General features: G+C 39.0%; 1 non-coding gene across 1 annotated transcript; it reads left to right on the top strand.

Moving 5' to 3' along the window:
• Positions 1 to 609: 609 nt before the first annotated feature.
• On the top strand, positions 610 to 714 carry LOC148998777 (small nucleolar RNA R71). Its single transcript, XR_016171112.1, has one exon. It is a non-coding gene; the product is annotated as a small nucleolar RNA R71 (small nucleolar RNA).
• The last annotated feature ends 17,550 nt before the right edge of the window (positions 715 to 18,264 follow it).

The raw sequence follows: 18,264 nt of genomic DNA, 5'->3' as shown, positions 1-18,264 counted from the left end.
TCATTCCTATAGGCATTTTGGTGCATATTAAATGGAGATGGCCTATAAGGTATTTGATTAGAGGGATTGGGCATTGAGTTTTGCCATGAAAAATTGGGGTGGTTTCGCCATCCGGGGTTGTAGGTATTGGAATATGGATCTTTGCCCAATTTAGAGACTCCTTGGGCCAAATGTGTATGCTCCTTAACAAACTCGGGGTATTGTGTAGCCAAATAGCAATGAGTGACATGATGGGATAGGCTAAAACATAAAGCACATGCTTCAATCTGATTAGGTGGAGAGAAACTTGTAGGAAGTGGAGATGGAGTTTGTTGTCCTAATGATAAGAGATGGTCCAATTTATTTGATAGCAATTCAACCTTAGTGCTCATCTCAATGGTAGAATTGATCTCATAGAGACCACTTATCTTTGGTTGCCCAATGGATGGAATCTCGGTCCTAGCTGCTTTGAAGCATGGTGTTGGGAGTTTTCACTAAGGATCTCAAAAATTCCCATGCCTCATTCTCATTCTTGTGCATGAAAGTCCCACCACAAGAAAAATCAACCATTTGCCTATGTCGGTCTCTAAGGCCATCATAAAAGCATTGAACCAATTTCCAATTAGAAATAGCATGGTGGGGGCACTTTCTAAGTAATTCTTTTAGTCTTTCCCAGGCCTCATGAAAATTTTCTCCTTCTTGTTGGGAGAAACTCGTTATCACTCTCCAAATGCTATTGGTATGGCCAATGGGGAAGAACTTTTTAAGGAACTCCTATTGCATTTCTGCTAAAGTAGAAATTTTAACATTGTCCAAAAAATGAAGCCAATGCTTAGCTTTATCTTTAAGGGAGAATGGGAAAAGAAGTAACCTTAAAGCATAAACTGAGAGGTTTTGAATTTTAAGCATGGAGGACACCTCTAAAAACTTATCTAAGTGCTTATAAGGCTCTTCATTGGCGAGTCCATAAAAAGATGGTAGCATTTGAATCACACTAGATTTGATCTCATATTGAGCCGCCTCTATGTCAGGCAACTTAATACAAGAAACCGGAGTATATATCGTAGGAATGAAATGCTCACTCAAGGGCCTCATTGGAGGCTCATAGTTTGCCATGGTTCCTTGCCTTCTAAGGTTGGCCAAAGTCTCTTCTAACTCTAAGTCAAGTGGAGTCAACGCAGGGTATAGGGACCGTCAACCATGCATACATACAGAAGAAGAAAAAGAAGAAGAAGCTAAATAAGTAAAATTAAAAGAAAATAAGTATAGCAAAAGGGAGAGTTTAGGACGTACCTGAAGCGGAATCCACGTGATCTTTCGAACAAAAGTTACACATGTGGGATCTGAGGGATGGGATTTTTAAAAATTAACCTAAACAACCCAATCTAATGCAAATATTACAATTTAAAAGTCCTAAATACAATTATATCTAAGAAGAAAAGATAACAACCTAATCTAATTATCGAATTGCTACTCTTGCAGTAACCTATAAAACAAAAGAAAAAGAGATTAGTTAAATAATCAAAGACAAAAATTAGAAATTAAAAACTCTAAAATTACTCTAAAATTTATGCCTAATTGACAAAAATCAATCCTAGCAACCGTGCTTTGGTTCCCCGGCAACGGCGCCAAAATTTGATCGTGTCGCTAACCAATCAAAAATAAAATCCTATACTAATCTAGCAAGCAAAAAGTACGGGGTCGAACTATGGGGAACTAAAAGGCTAAGTTACTAAGATTGAATTTAACACAACCTAATTTAAACTAAATCTATTAATTAATGCGAAAACTTAAACTATGAATATATGAAGATCTTTGGGATTTCGAATCCCCAATGCTTTTCCCTAACCGATATAACTCTACACTTCAAAGTAAATTAGGGATGATCTTCCTAGATATACCCTATCTTCACAAGACTATCGTCCTTTGCAGAAGCTTGGCACGCTTAGTTCGCTGAGCTATAGAACATCTTTGGTCAAACTCAAACACAATCAACTAGAAGAGATAGAGCAATCAAATTAATGAAATAAGCATGGTTCATCTACATCCCAAAGAAAAGGAACTAGCTACTCATTATCACAAAGTTCATAAGAAAAATAATGATGAAACATAGGGAGAGAGAGAGAGAGAGAGAGAGAGAGAGAGAGAGAGAGAGAGAGATGTGGTCTTTTTCTTCAGCAATGAGAGAGATGAGAGCCGCGTTTTCCGTCTTCTTTTCTTCTTTGTAGCTTGCTTCTCTTTTATGTCTCTCGCTTACAATGAATCCCCTCTCTTTACCCGTAGATTTTACCTTTATTCGTTCGGATTTTGGAAAAACTCAAAACTAAAAGTTGTAGATATTTTCAACATCGTTCCATAGCATCTTGAATCACTTCAATCCAAGCTTATACGAGAGAGATATATCCAAAATCCTGAAGGTATGTCTGTTTACCCGATTTTCAGATTTATTACCAATTTTGTTCCTTAGAACTCCACATGTTTCCAACTTGACTAAGATCTATCTTTTCATGATTTCTTGGGCAGCAAGATTGAATGCCATGATTTAAAATCCACCAATGTCTAATATATTTGCCAACTTTACTCCATATTATCTCTAATATCCAAAATCACCTTATTCCTGAAAACTACACAATTAGCTCTCTTCAATTAAATAACTATGGGGGATGTAAATAGATAATGGTAAATGCATGCTTATCAAGCTCCTCGTGGTAAGTCAGGTTCCACAATGCAGAGAACCTTGATAAGCTGGTGGAATAGGAAGAGTGGGATGAGTATCTTGGAGGCAGCGTTGAAGGTAATGTGTAATGGAATGGCAAGGGACGAAAAGGGCTACCTTGTGCACAACAAAGAGATTTTTGAAGAACACGTAATATTCCTTGGGGAATGACCAAGTATGGAAGATGTTGAATTGGGTGTGGTAGGGAAAAGCTGGATGGCACTTCAACCAGTCATCTCTTATGCCATATTTAGAGATAAGAATTGCCAAATTATCTTGATAAGTGGTTCTGCATCGGCTGATGATAGTGCGACAGGGGATATCACTATAAATTGGTGGAGGTAGGTTGGAGAGTTGAGGTGGTCCAAAGTCGTCATCAGAAGGAGACTCCCCATTGGGGGAATTCGGAGGTGGTCTTGAGGACGAAACCCCGGGAGTAAATGGGACACGAGAGGGAGGACAAATTGGATACCTGGGGTGGCTTCAAGGGTCTAGATAAGAAATCTGCTGGCACCTTATGTTTGCCTTTGACATCTTTTACTGTAAATGACCATTGGGCCCGTTTTAACAGTTGAGAGTCTGGAAGCATCCTTGACTTGAATTGGAGTATGTGGGGGGAATGTTGTCATATCCATTTCAATCTGGAGCGTATGACCAATGAGGTGGATCTGAAACTTTTCAATGCACTTTCGACAGCAAGGATCTCTCTAAAGTTGTTATGGTATGAGTGTTCAGCTGTAGTGAAAGTACCACCTTTATAACCGCAAACCTGTCCTTTTCCATGGAGTTCTTCAAAGAGGATTGCTGCCCATAATTTGTCACCGGCATCTGTGTGCACACTGCGCGTACCTGTAGAGGGGATTTCCAACGGAGAGGAGCTTTTGGGCAATTTGCTTAATTTTCTTATATTATATGTTGACTTGTGGTAGCATTAATGGTAAAGTGATCATTAATCTATGAAATCTTGATAATTCCATCTGATATCTTGCTAATCTAAGGGATCTTTAACATATTCTCTTATATGCCCCTTCAAACTCAACAGGGATGAAATCAGCTTGAGGTTGGATGCCAAAATATTGAAGCAAGCACAAGATAATGTGTTAGTGAAAATGTCAACCACTTCATCTTTAGTTTAGATGAAGCGGGCACCCAAATTGCCCTTGGCAACTTAATCACTCACAAGGTGAAAATTGATTTCAACATGCTTAGTTTTAGCATAAAACACTGGGTTGGAAGTGAGATACATGGCCCCTACATTGTCACACCATAGTATTGGAGCGGAGGGGAGAAACACTGTAGTTCTTTTAGTTGAGATATTAGCCAAGTGAGTTCAACAGTAGTATCAGTGAATGCACAATACTCGGCCTTCATGCTTGGTTTAGCCACAGATGCTTGCCTTCGAAAAATCCATGATATCAAATTGGTTCCATGAAAAATTGCAAATCCTCTTGTAGATTTTTGATAATCAGAGCAACCAGCCCAGTCAGCAACAGAATAGGCAGATAACTTCACGCCAGGTTGTTTTGTGAAGATGAGGCCAATGTCAACAGTGGCCGTGAGATAATGAATAATTCAATTTACGGCTGCCCAATGATTGAGAGTTGGGCAACGCATGAATTGACACATTTGATTAGCTGTGGATTTGATATCTGGACAAGTAAATGTGGCATATTGCAAGGCGCGTGTACTAGGATACAAATTAAGATCACTCATTGGAGTACCAAAAAACTTGGATAATTGGGCTGATGAAGCCATTGGAGTATACACCGGTTTGCAAAGAGACATATTTATCTTGGCTGGTAAATCTAGAATGTATTGGCATTGTGTAAGAACAAGGCCATGAGAGGTAGGGAGCACACTAATTCCCAAGAAATAATGTAGAGGCCCCAAGTCCTTGTTAGCGAAGGTAGATGCCATGGTGCTGATGAAATGGGTTAGTGTTGCATCACTATTGCTAGTGATAGTGATCTCATCAACATGAATTAACATATAGATCATCGCATCAACCTTGTTGCATATGAAAAGAGAGGTATCAGTCTTCAAACCTATAAAACCATTTTCAAATAGAAAGCAGCTAAGATGATCAAACCAAGCATGTGGGGCTTGCTTTAGGCCATTATGTGAGCGCTCAAGTCAACATACATGGTTAGGACGAACAGGATTGATGAACCTTGAAGGTTGGGACATAAATACCACTTCATTAAGAACTCCGTGGAGAAATGCATTTTGGACATCAAGTTGGCCAACAGCCAAAGATTTTGAAAATGCAAGGGATAAGACCGTTCGAGTGGTAGTGGGTTTAACAACGGGACTGAATGTTTCATTATAAGCGAGGCCTCCTCCTTGATTGTAACCTTGACAGCAAGGCGTGCTCTATATGTATGAAGAATGCCATCAACCTTTCTCTTAATACGAAACACCCACTTGCGACCGATGATGTTCAAACCCAGACGAATTTGGACGAGGGCCAAATTACCATTTCTTGTGAGAGCATTAAACCCATTGTCCATGGCTTGACGCCATTCTGGATGTTCGTTTGCAATGGTGAAGGAGGTGGGTTCAACAATTAGAGGGGCCGAGATAGATACGTAAACTTTGGGACGGTGAGTGCCATCGCGTTGACGAGTTACCTTGGGATGATGCTTGGGAGGAGGTGGACGAGCAGGTGGGTCAACCACACGGTCCTTTGCGGGAATGGGAGTGGCTTGGGAAGGAGAGGGCGAAGTCAATGTACGAGGTTAAGGGGAAATAGGTGGAGAGGATGGTGAGGTTTTGGGAAATGATGATGCAGTAGGGGATGGTTGAAGCATGCCAATGTATAATGCACATCAAGATACTGGTAAGTGATCGTAAGTTGGATGCACACCATGCATTCAAAACATTGGAGAGAAATTTTGTAGCATAGGGGTGGGAAACTGACTCAATAAAAAAATTGCTTTAGTTAATGCTTATTGCGAAAAATTCCAAGGTACAGAGGCATGTGCATGTAAGGCTAGCCTAATCTTTACAATACGACGAAGTCGGCATTCTGCACCTTCCTCCTTCTCATCTGAAGGATAGCGTGTAACACGATGTGCAATACCAGCTTGGTCAAGAAAGTGAGAGATTGTTGGGTACTCCTCGCCCAATCACTATGGAATCTCTTAATTTTGCGGCTCAAATTCATTCTCGACCAACATTTTAAACTTCTGAAACACAGGAAAAGCCTCAGATTTAAGGGCAATTGGATACACCAAAATAAATTACTAAAAGCATTAAGAAACATAACATAATAACGATGTCCTTCTGTATACGAGAAGGGACTTATGAACGTGATTGATCGCTGGCGACAATCAAGGGCCTTATGAGCCATTTGTTGCAGATCTGACAATATGTTTCATGCATTAGATGAAGGATGCATTAGATGAAGGATGAGCACTAGAACCATGGTGAGAGTGGGAGGCAACATCGTCAGAAGAGTGGCTGGCTAAAAGATCAATGAGATTCCACCACGATAATTGCCAAAATGTCCACAATAGCCATGGCGACGGGAACCATTCAACGAACATTGTTGCCACCAAAATTACGTGACCGACTACTACAAGCCATATTAGCAGTTGCCTGAGGTATATTGAGGAGAGTCGAATCATCTTTGAGTCGGAGCACTTGAGTAAAAAGCAGACTACGAATATCACAATAAGTTACAGGGATCACACAGGTGGAGACTAAGCTAACAAACACAACATACTCTGGACCTAATTAATTCTCTTTCTTCTTCTTTTTTTTTTTGGTTGTTGTTGTTGTTGTTGTTGTTGAAGAGTAGACTAATTTCATTGCTAGAAAAATGCCTAAAATCCAGATTACATGCCTCTAGAATCCAAGGAATGGATATGGGCAAAACTAGCTCTGTCGTACAAGTTAAGGCCTTGTGTGGGAGAGAATCCACAGCCAAATTGGACTTTCTCAAAACAGGAAATTGTTGTTGAAGGGTTTTAATAGTTTTAATTCTTCTACTTCATTCCACTGATCATGAAGAGAGATTAATTGTTTTTTTATATTTTCTAGAGTCCTTTCACAATGCCATAATGAAGTTGCATGGGTCCTTTATGCTAATACAATTATCTATTTTCTAAACTCAAGGGATTGGTTCAATTGCAACACCAGCTTGGCCACTAGTTGAGGACCCTGAATATTAAAATCCAGATGACATCTCTGAAGTTGAATAAACAGATTTTGCCACCTTCCATTACCCAAGACGCTACACCTCTAACATATCTCCCTCATAAATTGAAGAAAAAATTATAAAAATTCATCCCAACAAATGTTAGTCGAAGATTGGATCTGTTGATCAATGAACAACGAAATTGGATGCTTTGCAATTCATCATACTCCTGTTAGGGTATCAAAGTTCTCCGATAAGAACCAATATGCACAAGAGATGGGAGAGAGTCAATGTTAGGGCACCTTGAATTTTTCCCACAACACCAGCATACGACTTCTTCCCTTCCCCACCACCAGCACCTCCATTACCTGCTTCCTCAGGATGTTTCAAACATTGGAACACAGATTCTCTTGGAGCCCCCATGTCCCTCAGAGCTTCTCTATCCTCACACATTATTCGAGTTTAATAAAATTCAGGAGAAGATTTCTTCGGAAAAGAAAAGAAAAGAAAGTTAACTAAATTTCCAATAAGGATTTCATTTTGAAATTGTGGAGGAGGCACAAAATTACTTTGAAGATACTTTTTTAAAAGGTATTAAATAAATTACCAAGAATATGTGACTGAAAAAATGAATAGAAAATAATAGGTAAATAAATGATAGGTAATAAGAAAATAAAGGTATTTCAATTAAAATAGAGGATAAATTCATCAAGTTAAAATTTTCCATGAAATAGGAATACACGCACTTTGTATAACTAGTAAAGTACTACATGCAATGCAAGTGAGTTTTTGTTGGTTTTTGAGTAATTATAGGTGTGTTAATCCCTTGATTCCATTTGGTAGTGGCATTTTCGTACAATTTTTTTTTATGACAGCTATTGTAGTATATGGAGTTCGTATGAGACTTGAGATGGTTGATTCTAAGCATGAATATCAAGAGGTTGGGCTTTAGTGGAGATGATTAATTCACTTGATTTCATTTGGTAGTGGCATTTTCGTACAATGTTTTTTTTTTTATGAGGACTATTGTAGTATATGGAGTTCGTATGAGAATTGAGATGGTTGATTCTTAGCATGAATATCAAGAGGTTGTGCTTTAGTGGAGATGATTAATTACAATTAATACTAAATTGCAAATGAATATATTTTTCTTTTCCCTTTTCTATAGATAAACGAGTGGATATATTCGCAATGCCAAAGTGACGCTTTTTTACATCTTTTTTTCTTTTTTTTTAAGGGGTGGGGTGGGGTTAATAGATTTAATTCTCTAATGGGATTTGAGACAGTTGGGATCTATGCATGAATATCAAGAAGACCATAAGTTGGGTTTTAATGGAGGGGATTCATTGCAATTAATATTATTATATAATTAGAGTAAAAGACTAATTAATGAGCTAGTACAATAACAATTTTTTACATAAGTAACCAAACCCTTTTAGCGAGTAATTGAGGGTATTCTAGGAATAAAAATGTTATCATCCTCCATGAGTTCATGCGTTTATAAAAGTAGTATGTTAATATGATTTACTTTTGGAAATCGAAGCTGATCGGGTGCAAAGTAAAGTGAAATCTAATAATCAACTTCTAAATTATTTGATGTTATTTATATTGTTTCTTAGAGTAATGAATATGAATTATTAGAAAATTTGTTTTTTTAAGTATGAACATTTCCCTTCCGTTCCTTCAATTTCCTTGCAACCAGACGAATTGACCATCAAAGATTGAATATTTAGTAAGAAATTAAATTTCAATATATTGAACTTTGAATCAGAAGTAGTAATATAGGCAGGTAGTTATGTTTTAATGGAGAAGGTGTCATATGCTTTTCTCCTTCCATAGTTTCTCCTTTGCTTGGGGTACTTGAACCAAACACAACTAGATACTCCAGCTTGAGGAATCACTCTTTAAAAGCAATTCATAAGAAGCCAATTACACAGATGTACGAGAATCAAAATTGAATGGACTCAAAAACACGGACTTGGCATTTGAACGCCCGAGGTAACCCCTTTTGCATTCTCACAAACAGAGGTGCTGTCACCATCACTTGATGTCAAATCAATATCAACGAGCTGTACTCCTTCGCATGGTACGGCTTGACTACATATGAGGGCAACTGCTTCCTTGGTGGCAGATGTACCCTTGATGTTCTTGAAAAGAATGTCTCGTGAGCTTCACACGTGAAGGCTGTGCATTGGGTAGGGTTAATAAATGCCATTAGTAATCTTAGAGACAAGGTTTACAAAGCCAATATATAATTACCAGCCTTCAAGTGAAAAAGACGAGGTAGAGCAATCGGGATCCTCTCCTATGACCTGATCGACCTACCTCCCTTCTATCAAACACAAAAGGGGATGGTTAGACGAACATACTTATGCCAACCTAGACAAGGTGAGCTCACACACGAAGTCTAATTGGGTGGGGAGCATATATGTATTAACTTGATGAAAAGAGAGTGATTCTAACAAAATGCTAATTGTGCTTGGAGAGAGACTGTCAATGACTCTGTACAATCAAATTGGGTAGTATTTTGTTGATGTCACATTATTTTACTCGTTGGGCTCATCGAACTTACCGAGGAGTCAACCCTGGTTCTTGTCACAATATTCTTGGTTGATGATGATGGGGTTTTCACATTTTTCATGATAAGATCCTCAAATATAACATTAGAAACTTTGTTGTCTTCGATGCTGGCCATGTTTTGATCCGGACGCCATTGTCAGTTCCAGTAAAAGTACAACTCTTCACTGTGATACCGTTCACTTCCTTTTCATTTTGATATCTCCCAAGGCTTCCCAAGCTGCAAAACAAAGAACAAAACTTGGAGAAAGCCGTTTGAAACAATTTTCATCATCCCTCCTTTTCTTGTTTCCTTTTTTTGGCGGCGGAGGGGGCTTTGAGATTTAACCCAACCGTAGGAGCCTTAATCTAATACCTAGCCCTGCGTAACCTCTAGGGCCAAGCGTAAACTTGACCCAGACCAACCCTAGCAGGGTTTTCCCAACAACTGCCCACCCCTAGTTCACCTTGATTATCATGCACCCATGTAGTCATGGAACTTGCAAACCCATTGCATCCTACTAGGGCTAAGCCCAAGCTTTAATGCCCATAATATCATGGAAATAACAAAGCTCATCAAAGCCCATTTATATCAAGCACATGCTTTATATATGATGAACCTAGCCCACACCTAACTTCAAATACAGGCCCGATCTAATCCTATTTGGGCTCAGGGTGCTTGTGCTAGTTGCTTTTTCTCTGACACCCCTTTATTGTTTCAGATCTGATGTACTAATTACTAGGAGATTTATCAAAGTATTTAGGCATGATTAATATGTCATTACCTGATGCCATGACCTGGTCCACAATTCACATTGGAGACTAAAATGTTGGAAGTACCGTCTCCGACAGAAACACAATCATCACCGGTTCCAATATTACTGTTAGTAACAGTGATGCCGGATGAGTCGCCGATGTGCACACCGTCGGTGTTTCGGCTCGTCGCGGGGCTTGGATATTGATATCATGGACGGTAAAGTCACTGCTTTCAACAATACCTATGTGAAAAGCCTTACTGTTGATTAAAGTGATGCCGCTTAATGATCCGCCGGTAATTTTAAAAAGGCGCAAGGTCTGCAACAAAAGCGAAAGTTCAAGAAGGGAAACAAATATTAAGGATCCAATTGTTTCCATGTAAAAATACAATAACTCACTGATTCAGCCATTTTGCAGTTTGAATTGCTATTGTGATCACAACTACTGCCCCAAGAGGCTTCTCCTTGACCATCCGGAGATCCAGTCCGGACCAATGATGTCCAGCTCGTTTAGACTATCAAATGTGATCCATGACTGGTAGATCCCGAGGAAGTTGGAGCTATTAATTTGCCGCTTATCTCAACACGAGGAGATTTCTTGTTTCCACAAGGACCACTAAACATGATTGAAGTAAGAAGTAGTCACCTTTTGGGACCAAAGGCTGTATGAGTTTCCTTTTCGAGGTTTTTTTTATGTTTTTATTTGAGTTTGTTAATAGTTAGTTTAGCCACCATGAAGGAGCTAGAATCCTCGTTGATTTCTCCTAAGAAAATAAAGACTATAAGACAAGTGAGAAAGGCAAGCGGGTTAGATTCTTAACAGGATTTGGCGACCTTAGAGACCTTGCTTGGGACGAGGGGTTTGGTTGGTCTGAACTCCAGGTTGGTCTTAGTGGGCTCCGTTCGTGGTGACGCTTGTGGGAGGGAGTTGATATTTATGCTCTGAATTTCCATCCATATTTGGGCTTTACATGTGAATTTAGCGAGAGTGTGTAATCTCCTGTTCTTGTTAATATTAGTGTGCGGTGAAATCTGCATTCTAAATAAGGATTGGCTGCCCCCTTTTCTTTGGGGAAAAGGGGGTTGAGGGAGGAAGAAAGAGAGAGTGTAGGTATGTTGGTTCTTTGGCTTGTTAGTTTGGTTATGGTTGTTTCGTTGTCTTTTTTTTTCTCTTTTTGAGTGAGTGGAAGTAGTTTCTTAATGAAGGTTCTGGTCGTGGGGATTCTCTCCTCGGGTGTACCACTTGATAAGGAGGCGGGTGACGTGGGGTGGTATTGGGGGGAGTTGTTGTTGCGGTTGAGTGTTTATTTTTCCTTGTAATCCTTTTTTATCCCCTTTTCATAAAGATGTTTTGATTTATTTTTTGTAAAGAAAAAATAAGAAGGATTTATGTTGGTCTATGGTCTGGCTTTATGTATAGATGATAAATTTAGGAACTTGGATCCGTCATGCCACGTTGTGGGAGGTCACCCCATGATGGTGTTAAATTTTCGGTTGTTGTTGATGAATTTAGGGCTGGTGGGTCCCTCTATGGAGCAAGGTTAGCTAACCAGTGCAATTATGGGATTACCCCAATATAGAGGCACACCGGAAGAAAGGTCCTAAATGTCCACTTGGAATGATCATTCAATTATTGTGTAGAAGAAGCCTTACTTCTTTATATTTGGTTTTTTGTTGTGAGACATGTTCAATATTTTATTTGTTTGTTTTAGTGAATATATTAACTTGTTAAATAGAAGGTTAAGATGATTTTGTTTGGCTTGGGTTTCCCTCCAAGTAGGGGATGGCCCATTACTTGAGTTATCCCATGTGGTTAGTTTGTTTTTCTCTTAAGAGGTCCAAAGGGGGGGAAGTTGCTTGTTTGGATGAAACAATAGAGGAAGGAATCCCCAAAATAGAGAAGAATGAGCTCAAGTCTTGTTTTTGTGTGTGCCTTGCGCACATGGCATTCGGGACGATGTGAGGCCAAGTCTATCGGAAAGCCGAGTGGGGAGAGTAGGTGGCGTGTGCCTCCATTGGAGAGATCTTGTCTTGGTGGGGGCCTTCCTTTAGGCACGAGGTTTCCTTTGCTGATCAATGTGTGGTGGGGTCCTTGTAGATGCCTTTGGTTATCGGGCGTCCTCCTCATATGGCAAGAGTGGTTGGGTTCATCTAGTGTGGTCCTGGATAGTATGTCGGGAAGTCAGTTTCTTCGTGGGCAGATGGTTTTTTTGGGGGTAAGGAGGTATGTATGTGTGCTCTTCTAATTATTCGGCAATAGTATGAGTAAAAAGATAGATTTCAAGACAAAGACATTCCATTAAAGATTGAAGGGAATATAGGCACCCCCACACTTAACGCTTTTACAACCTCTCTTGTGTCTAGCTCTAGGCAAACAATTCTATTGGAGAAGTCTCCTCTTATCCCCGTCGCAGTCACCCTAATTCTAACTATGGGATTACGTTCAAATAATACCAAGAACTCAAAATCTAAGCAATATTAACCTTCTTAGACATTTCACCTTTATAAACACATTATTTAATTTTCTTCGTAATGGTCTCTGTTCTTTATTCTATGTTAACTTGAAGAAGCCTTAACATACTTAGTGTTTTTTGCCGTTTGTACGACAACTGTTGGACAATCCCACTTTAATTGTTTGCTCCCTCAGTGCATGCAAGATATAAAAAAAAATGATAGAAGCAAATAGAGCAAAAGAAGAGTTTACCCGATGTTTGAAATCATGATAGAGCACGCAACAATAAAGCCTAACCCACAAACAAAGAAAAGAGAAAAAAAGAACAAGAAATAACATCTAAACAAATGGGTTGCCTCCTAAGTAAAGTGCTAAGTTTATAGTCTTCCGCAGAGACTCGTGAGATGCAACCAATGGAGGTGGAGGCTCAAATCTAAATGTGAATGGTGACTTCTCCAAAGAAGTGGAAGAGTCCAACAATGTGTTGACTTCCTCAATATTTAGGTTAGATTCCCCAAATGGCAAGTAATGTTGTAGGGGATCATCAATAAGCATGTTTGGAATATAATCAACCACTACCTCATCAATAAGGTTAATCGCAAAGCACTCTTCATCCCTATTTGAGCTTAAAAATGCATTGAAGATGTTGACCCTATTTGATTAGAGGGATTGGGCATTGAGTTTCGCCATGAAAAATTGGGGTGGTTTCGCCATCCTGGGTTGTAGGTATTGGAATATGGATCATTGCCCAGTTTACAGACTCCTTGGGCTAAATGTGTATGCTCCTTAACAAACTCAGGATATTGTGTAGCCAAATAGCAATCGGTGACATAATGGGATAGGCTAGAACATAAAGCATATGTTTCAATCTGATTAGGTGGAGAGGAACTTGTAGGAAGTGGAGATGGGGTTTGTTGTCCTAATGATAAGAGAAGGTCCAATTTCTTTGGTAGCAAGTCAACCTTAGTGCTCATCTCAATGGTAGGATTGATCTCATAGAGACCACTCATCTTTGGTTGCCCAATGGATGGAATCTCAGTCCTAGCTGCTGAAGCATGGTGTTGGGAGTTTTCACTAAGGGTCTCAAAAAGTTCCCATGCCTCATTCTCATTCTTGTGCATGAAAGTCCCACCACAAGAAGAATCAACTATTTGCCTATGTCGGTCTCTAAGGCCATCATAAAAGCATTGAACCAATTTCCATTTAGGAATAGCATGGTGGGGGCACTTTCTTAGTAATTCTTTTAGTCTTTGCCAGGCCTCATGAAACTGTTCTTCTTCTTGTTGGGAGAAACTCTTTATCACTCTCCTAATGCTATTGGTACGGCCAATGGGGAAGAACTTTTTAGGAACTCTTGTTGCATTTCTGCCCAATTAGAAATTTTAACATTGTCTAAAAAATCAAGCCAATGCATAGCTTTATCTTTAAGGGAGAATAGGAAAAGAAGTAACCTTAAAGCATCAACTGAAAGGTTTTGACTTTTAACCATGGAGGACACCTCTAAAAACTTATCTCGAGTGCTTATAAGGCTCTTCATTGGCAAGTCCACAAAAAGATGGTAGCATTTTGAATCACACTAGATTTGATCTCATATTGAGCCGCCTCTATTTCAGGCAACTTAATACAGGAAACCGGAGTATATATCGTAGGAATGAAATGCTCACTCAAGGGCCTCATTGGAGGCTCATAGTTTGCCATGGTTCTTTGCCTTCTAAGGTTGGCCAAAGTCTCTTCTAACTCTAAGTCAAGTGGAGTCAACTCAAGGTATAGGGACCGACGACCATGCATGCATACACAAGAAGAAAAAAAAGAAGAAGCGAAATAAGTAAAACTAAAAGAAAATAAGTATAGCAAAAGGGAGAGTTTAGGACGTACCTGAAGCGCAATCCACATGATCTTTCGAACAAATGTTACACATGTGGGATCTGAGGGATGGGATTTTTAAAAATTAACCTAAACAACCCAATCTAATGCAAATATTACAATTGAAAAGTCCTAAATACAATTATATCTAAGAAGAAAAGATAACAACCTAATCTAATTATCGAATTGCTACTCTTGCAGTAACCTATAAAACAAAAGAAAAAGAGATTAGTTAAATAATCAAAGACAAAAATTAAAAATTAAAAACTCTAAAATTTATGCCTAATTGACAAAAATCAATCCTAGCAACCGTGCTTTGGTTCTCCGGCAACGGCGCCAAAATTTGATCGAGTCGCTAACCAATCAAAAATAAAATGCTATGCTAATCTAGCAAGCAAAAAGTACGGGGTTGAACTATGGGGAAGTAAAAGGCTAAGTTACTAAGATTGAATTTAACACAACCTAATTTAAACTAAATCTATTAATTAATGCAAAAACTTAAACTTTGAATATTTGAAGATTTTGAATCCCCAATGCTTTTCCTTAACCGATATAACTCTACACTTCAAAGTAAATTAGGGATGGACTTCCTAGATATGCCCTATCTTCGCAAGACTATCGTCCTTCGTGGAAGCTTGGCACGCTTAGTTCGCTGAGCTATAGAACATCCTTGGCCAAACTCAAACACAATCAACTAGAAGAGACAGAACAATGAAATTAATGAAATCAACATGGTTCATCTACATCCCAAAGAAAATGAACTAGCTACTCATTATCACAAAGATCATAAGAAAAATAAAGATGAAACATAGGGAGAGAGAGAGAGAGAGATGTGGTCATCTTCTTCAGCAATGAGAGAGATGAGAGCCGCATTCGCCGACTTCTTTTCTTCTCTTTGGCTGGCTTCTCTTTTATGTCTCCCGCACACAATGAATCCCCTCTTTTTACCTGTATATTTGACCTCTATTTGTTCGGATTTCGGTAAAACTCAAGACTATAAAGTTTTATATATTTTCAATATTGTTCCATAGTGTCTTGAATCACCACAATCCAAGCTCATACGAGAGAGATATGCCAAAAATACTGAGGTATGTCTATTTACCCGATTTTCAGATTTTTTACCAATTTTGTTCCTTAGACCTCCACCTATTTCCAATTTGACTAAGATCTCATTTTTCATGATTTCTTGGGCAGCAAGATTGAATGCCATGATTTAAAATCCACCAATATCTAATATATTTGCCAACTTTACTCCATATTATCTCTAATATCCAAAATCACCTTATTCCTGAAAAATACACAAAACTACTCAATTAGCTCTCTTCAATTAAATAAGTATGGGGAATGTAAATCAAATAAATAATGGTAAATGCATGCTTATCAAGCTCCTCGTGGTAAGTCAGGTTCCACAATGCAGAGGACCTTGATAAGCTGGTGGAATAGGAAGAGTGGGATGAGTATCTTGGAGGTAGTGTTGAAGGTAACGCGTAATGGAATGGCAAGGGACGAAAAGGGCTACTTTGTGCACAAGAAAGAGATTTTGGAAGAACACGTAATATTCTTTGGAGAATGATCAAGTATGGAAGATGTTGAATTGGGTGTGGTAGGGAAAAGCTAGATGACACTTCAACCAGTCATCTCTTATGCCATATTTAGAGAAGAGAACTGCCAAATTATCTTGATAAGTGGTTCTGCATCGGCTGGTGATAGTGCGACAGGGGATATCACTATAATGTTGGAGGTAGGTTGGAGAGATGAGGTGGTCCAATGTCGTCATCAGAAGGAGATTTTCCATTGGGGGAATTCGGAGGTGGTCTTGAGGACGAAACCCCAAGAGTAAATGGGAAACAGAGAGGGAGGACAGATTGGATACCTGGGGTGGCTTCAAGGGTCTAGATAAGAAATCTGTTGGCACCTTATGTTTGCCTTTGACATCTTTTACTGTAAATGACCATTTACAGAACCATTGCGCCCGTTTTAACAATTGAGAATCTGGAAGCATCCTTGACTTGAATTGGAGTATGTGGGGGGAATGTTGTCATATCCATTTCAATCTAGAGTGTATGACCAATGAGGTGGATTTGAAAATTTTCAATGCATGTTCTGACAGCAAGGATCTCTCTAAAGTTGTTATGGTATGACTGTTCAGCTGTAGTGAAAGTACCACCTTTATAACCACAAACCCGTCTTTTTCCATGGAGTTCTTCAAAGAGGATTGCTGCCCATAATTTGTCACTGGCATCTGTTTGCAAACTGCGGGTACCTGTAGAGGGGATTTCCAATGGAGGGAGCTTTTGGGCAATTTGCTTAATTCTCTTATGAGAAAAAGATTTCCCAAAGAAGATGGCTGATTTTTAGAGATACAATTATAAACAAGGGTTTTAATATAACCTTTGAACATATTAATGGTAAAGATAATTTCCTTGCAGATGGATTATCCAAATCCTTATTTGGAAAATAATTTGTAGGAAATAGATATGGCTGATTCCCAACCCAAAGATTCTGAAGATACGATCGGTTCCCAGGTCAAAAGATACTTCTATTGAAGAGATTATAGCTTCGTGGTTAATACCCCGGAGCAGCAAAGATAAAGTTTCTCGATGGGAAGTGCTATCTTGAAAAGGAAGCATGTACCAAAGAAGATTATGTATGGGCAGAGATATCTCTACACCATATATGAAAGATTTCAATTCAAGGTTTTACTTGAAGTTGAAGAAGAAGATAGAACAATTTTAGATAATCTTTGGATTTCTCACCATCAGAGTTTCCAAGAACCAGCAGATAAGAGCAAACGTGACTACTTCAGTTCAGTCATGAATTGCTTAAATTATCAGATGAATATGGCTTACTCCAAGTCAAAATCCAGCTACAGATATTACGTTGTGTTTAAGGGAAAGCTTCCCGGAATTTACACACAATGGTCAGATGTCTCTGTTTGTATCAGAAACCTTTGACAAGCCTCTATACAAAGGTTATGTTGATCTTTCTGAAGCTCTGAAGGATGCCAGGAAAACCCTTGGTATCAACTTCTACAAAGATCCCAAGATTGAGAAAGTTGACCAAAAAGATTTTAAAGGCGCACTCATGGCATGTGATGAGTGTTCCATCACAAAGATGGAAATGAAAGATTTAACAGAACAGTGTGAGATATACAGGACAGGCTCGCTCCGTCTTGTTGAAGAAGTTAACAGCTTAAGGCTTGCAAACCGCAAGCTTGACAGTGAAAAGACAAAGTTAATAGCTCATTTACTTCGTGCCAAAGACCTCTTAGTCATGAATGAGTCGGAGATTATGACCTCATTTGTCAATAAACACAAGAAAAAGACAAATGAAGTTCCCAAAGATAATCTCACTACAGATAAACAGATTGTAGAAGCTCTAGAGCCTCCCATCCAGCAATATGTCAGATCCATTGATGAAATGCTGGTGCAGGTTAAAAGGCTACTATCAGTGGAAGATGGTGGACCCAGTTCATCCAGTTCTACAAGATCAGATGGCTCGTAGAAGACCTTCCAGAAGAAGTGAACACAACAGAAGATACAGAAGAATAATCATTGCCGAACTTGGAGATCGTCCGATTCCAAGATGGGTAAACAGATATGGACAAATACTTGGACGAAGATTCAAGAAAAAGAAAGCTGCTTGTTTTCTGAAAAAATATGAAAAGAAGCATGATGAGAAAGTTACTACAAAGGCTAAAAGGAGATGCGGGTCCAACATCATGGAGATGATGGACGATGAACCCCCGAGATACAATGAGACTATTGCTGAAGTCATTAGCCTCACAAATGAAGATTTCGAA

Source organism: Hakea prostrata, unplaced genomic scaffold, assembly GCF_041222555.1.
Source record: "Hakea prostrata isolate BN-2017 unplaced genomic scaffold, UWA_Hpros_2 contig_140, whole genome shotgun sequence".
In the NCBI taxonomy this organism is placed as follows: Eukaryota; Viridiplantae; Streptophyta; class Magnoliopsida; order Proteales; family Proteaceae; genus Hakea; species Hakea prostrata.
This window is presented reverse-complemented; position numbering and strand designations above follow the sequence as displayed.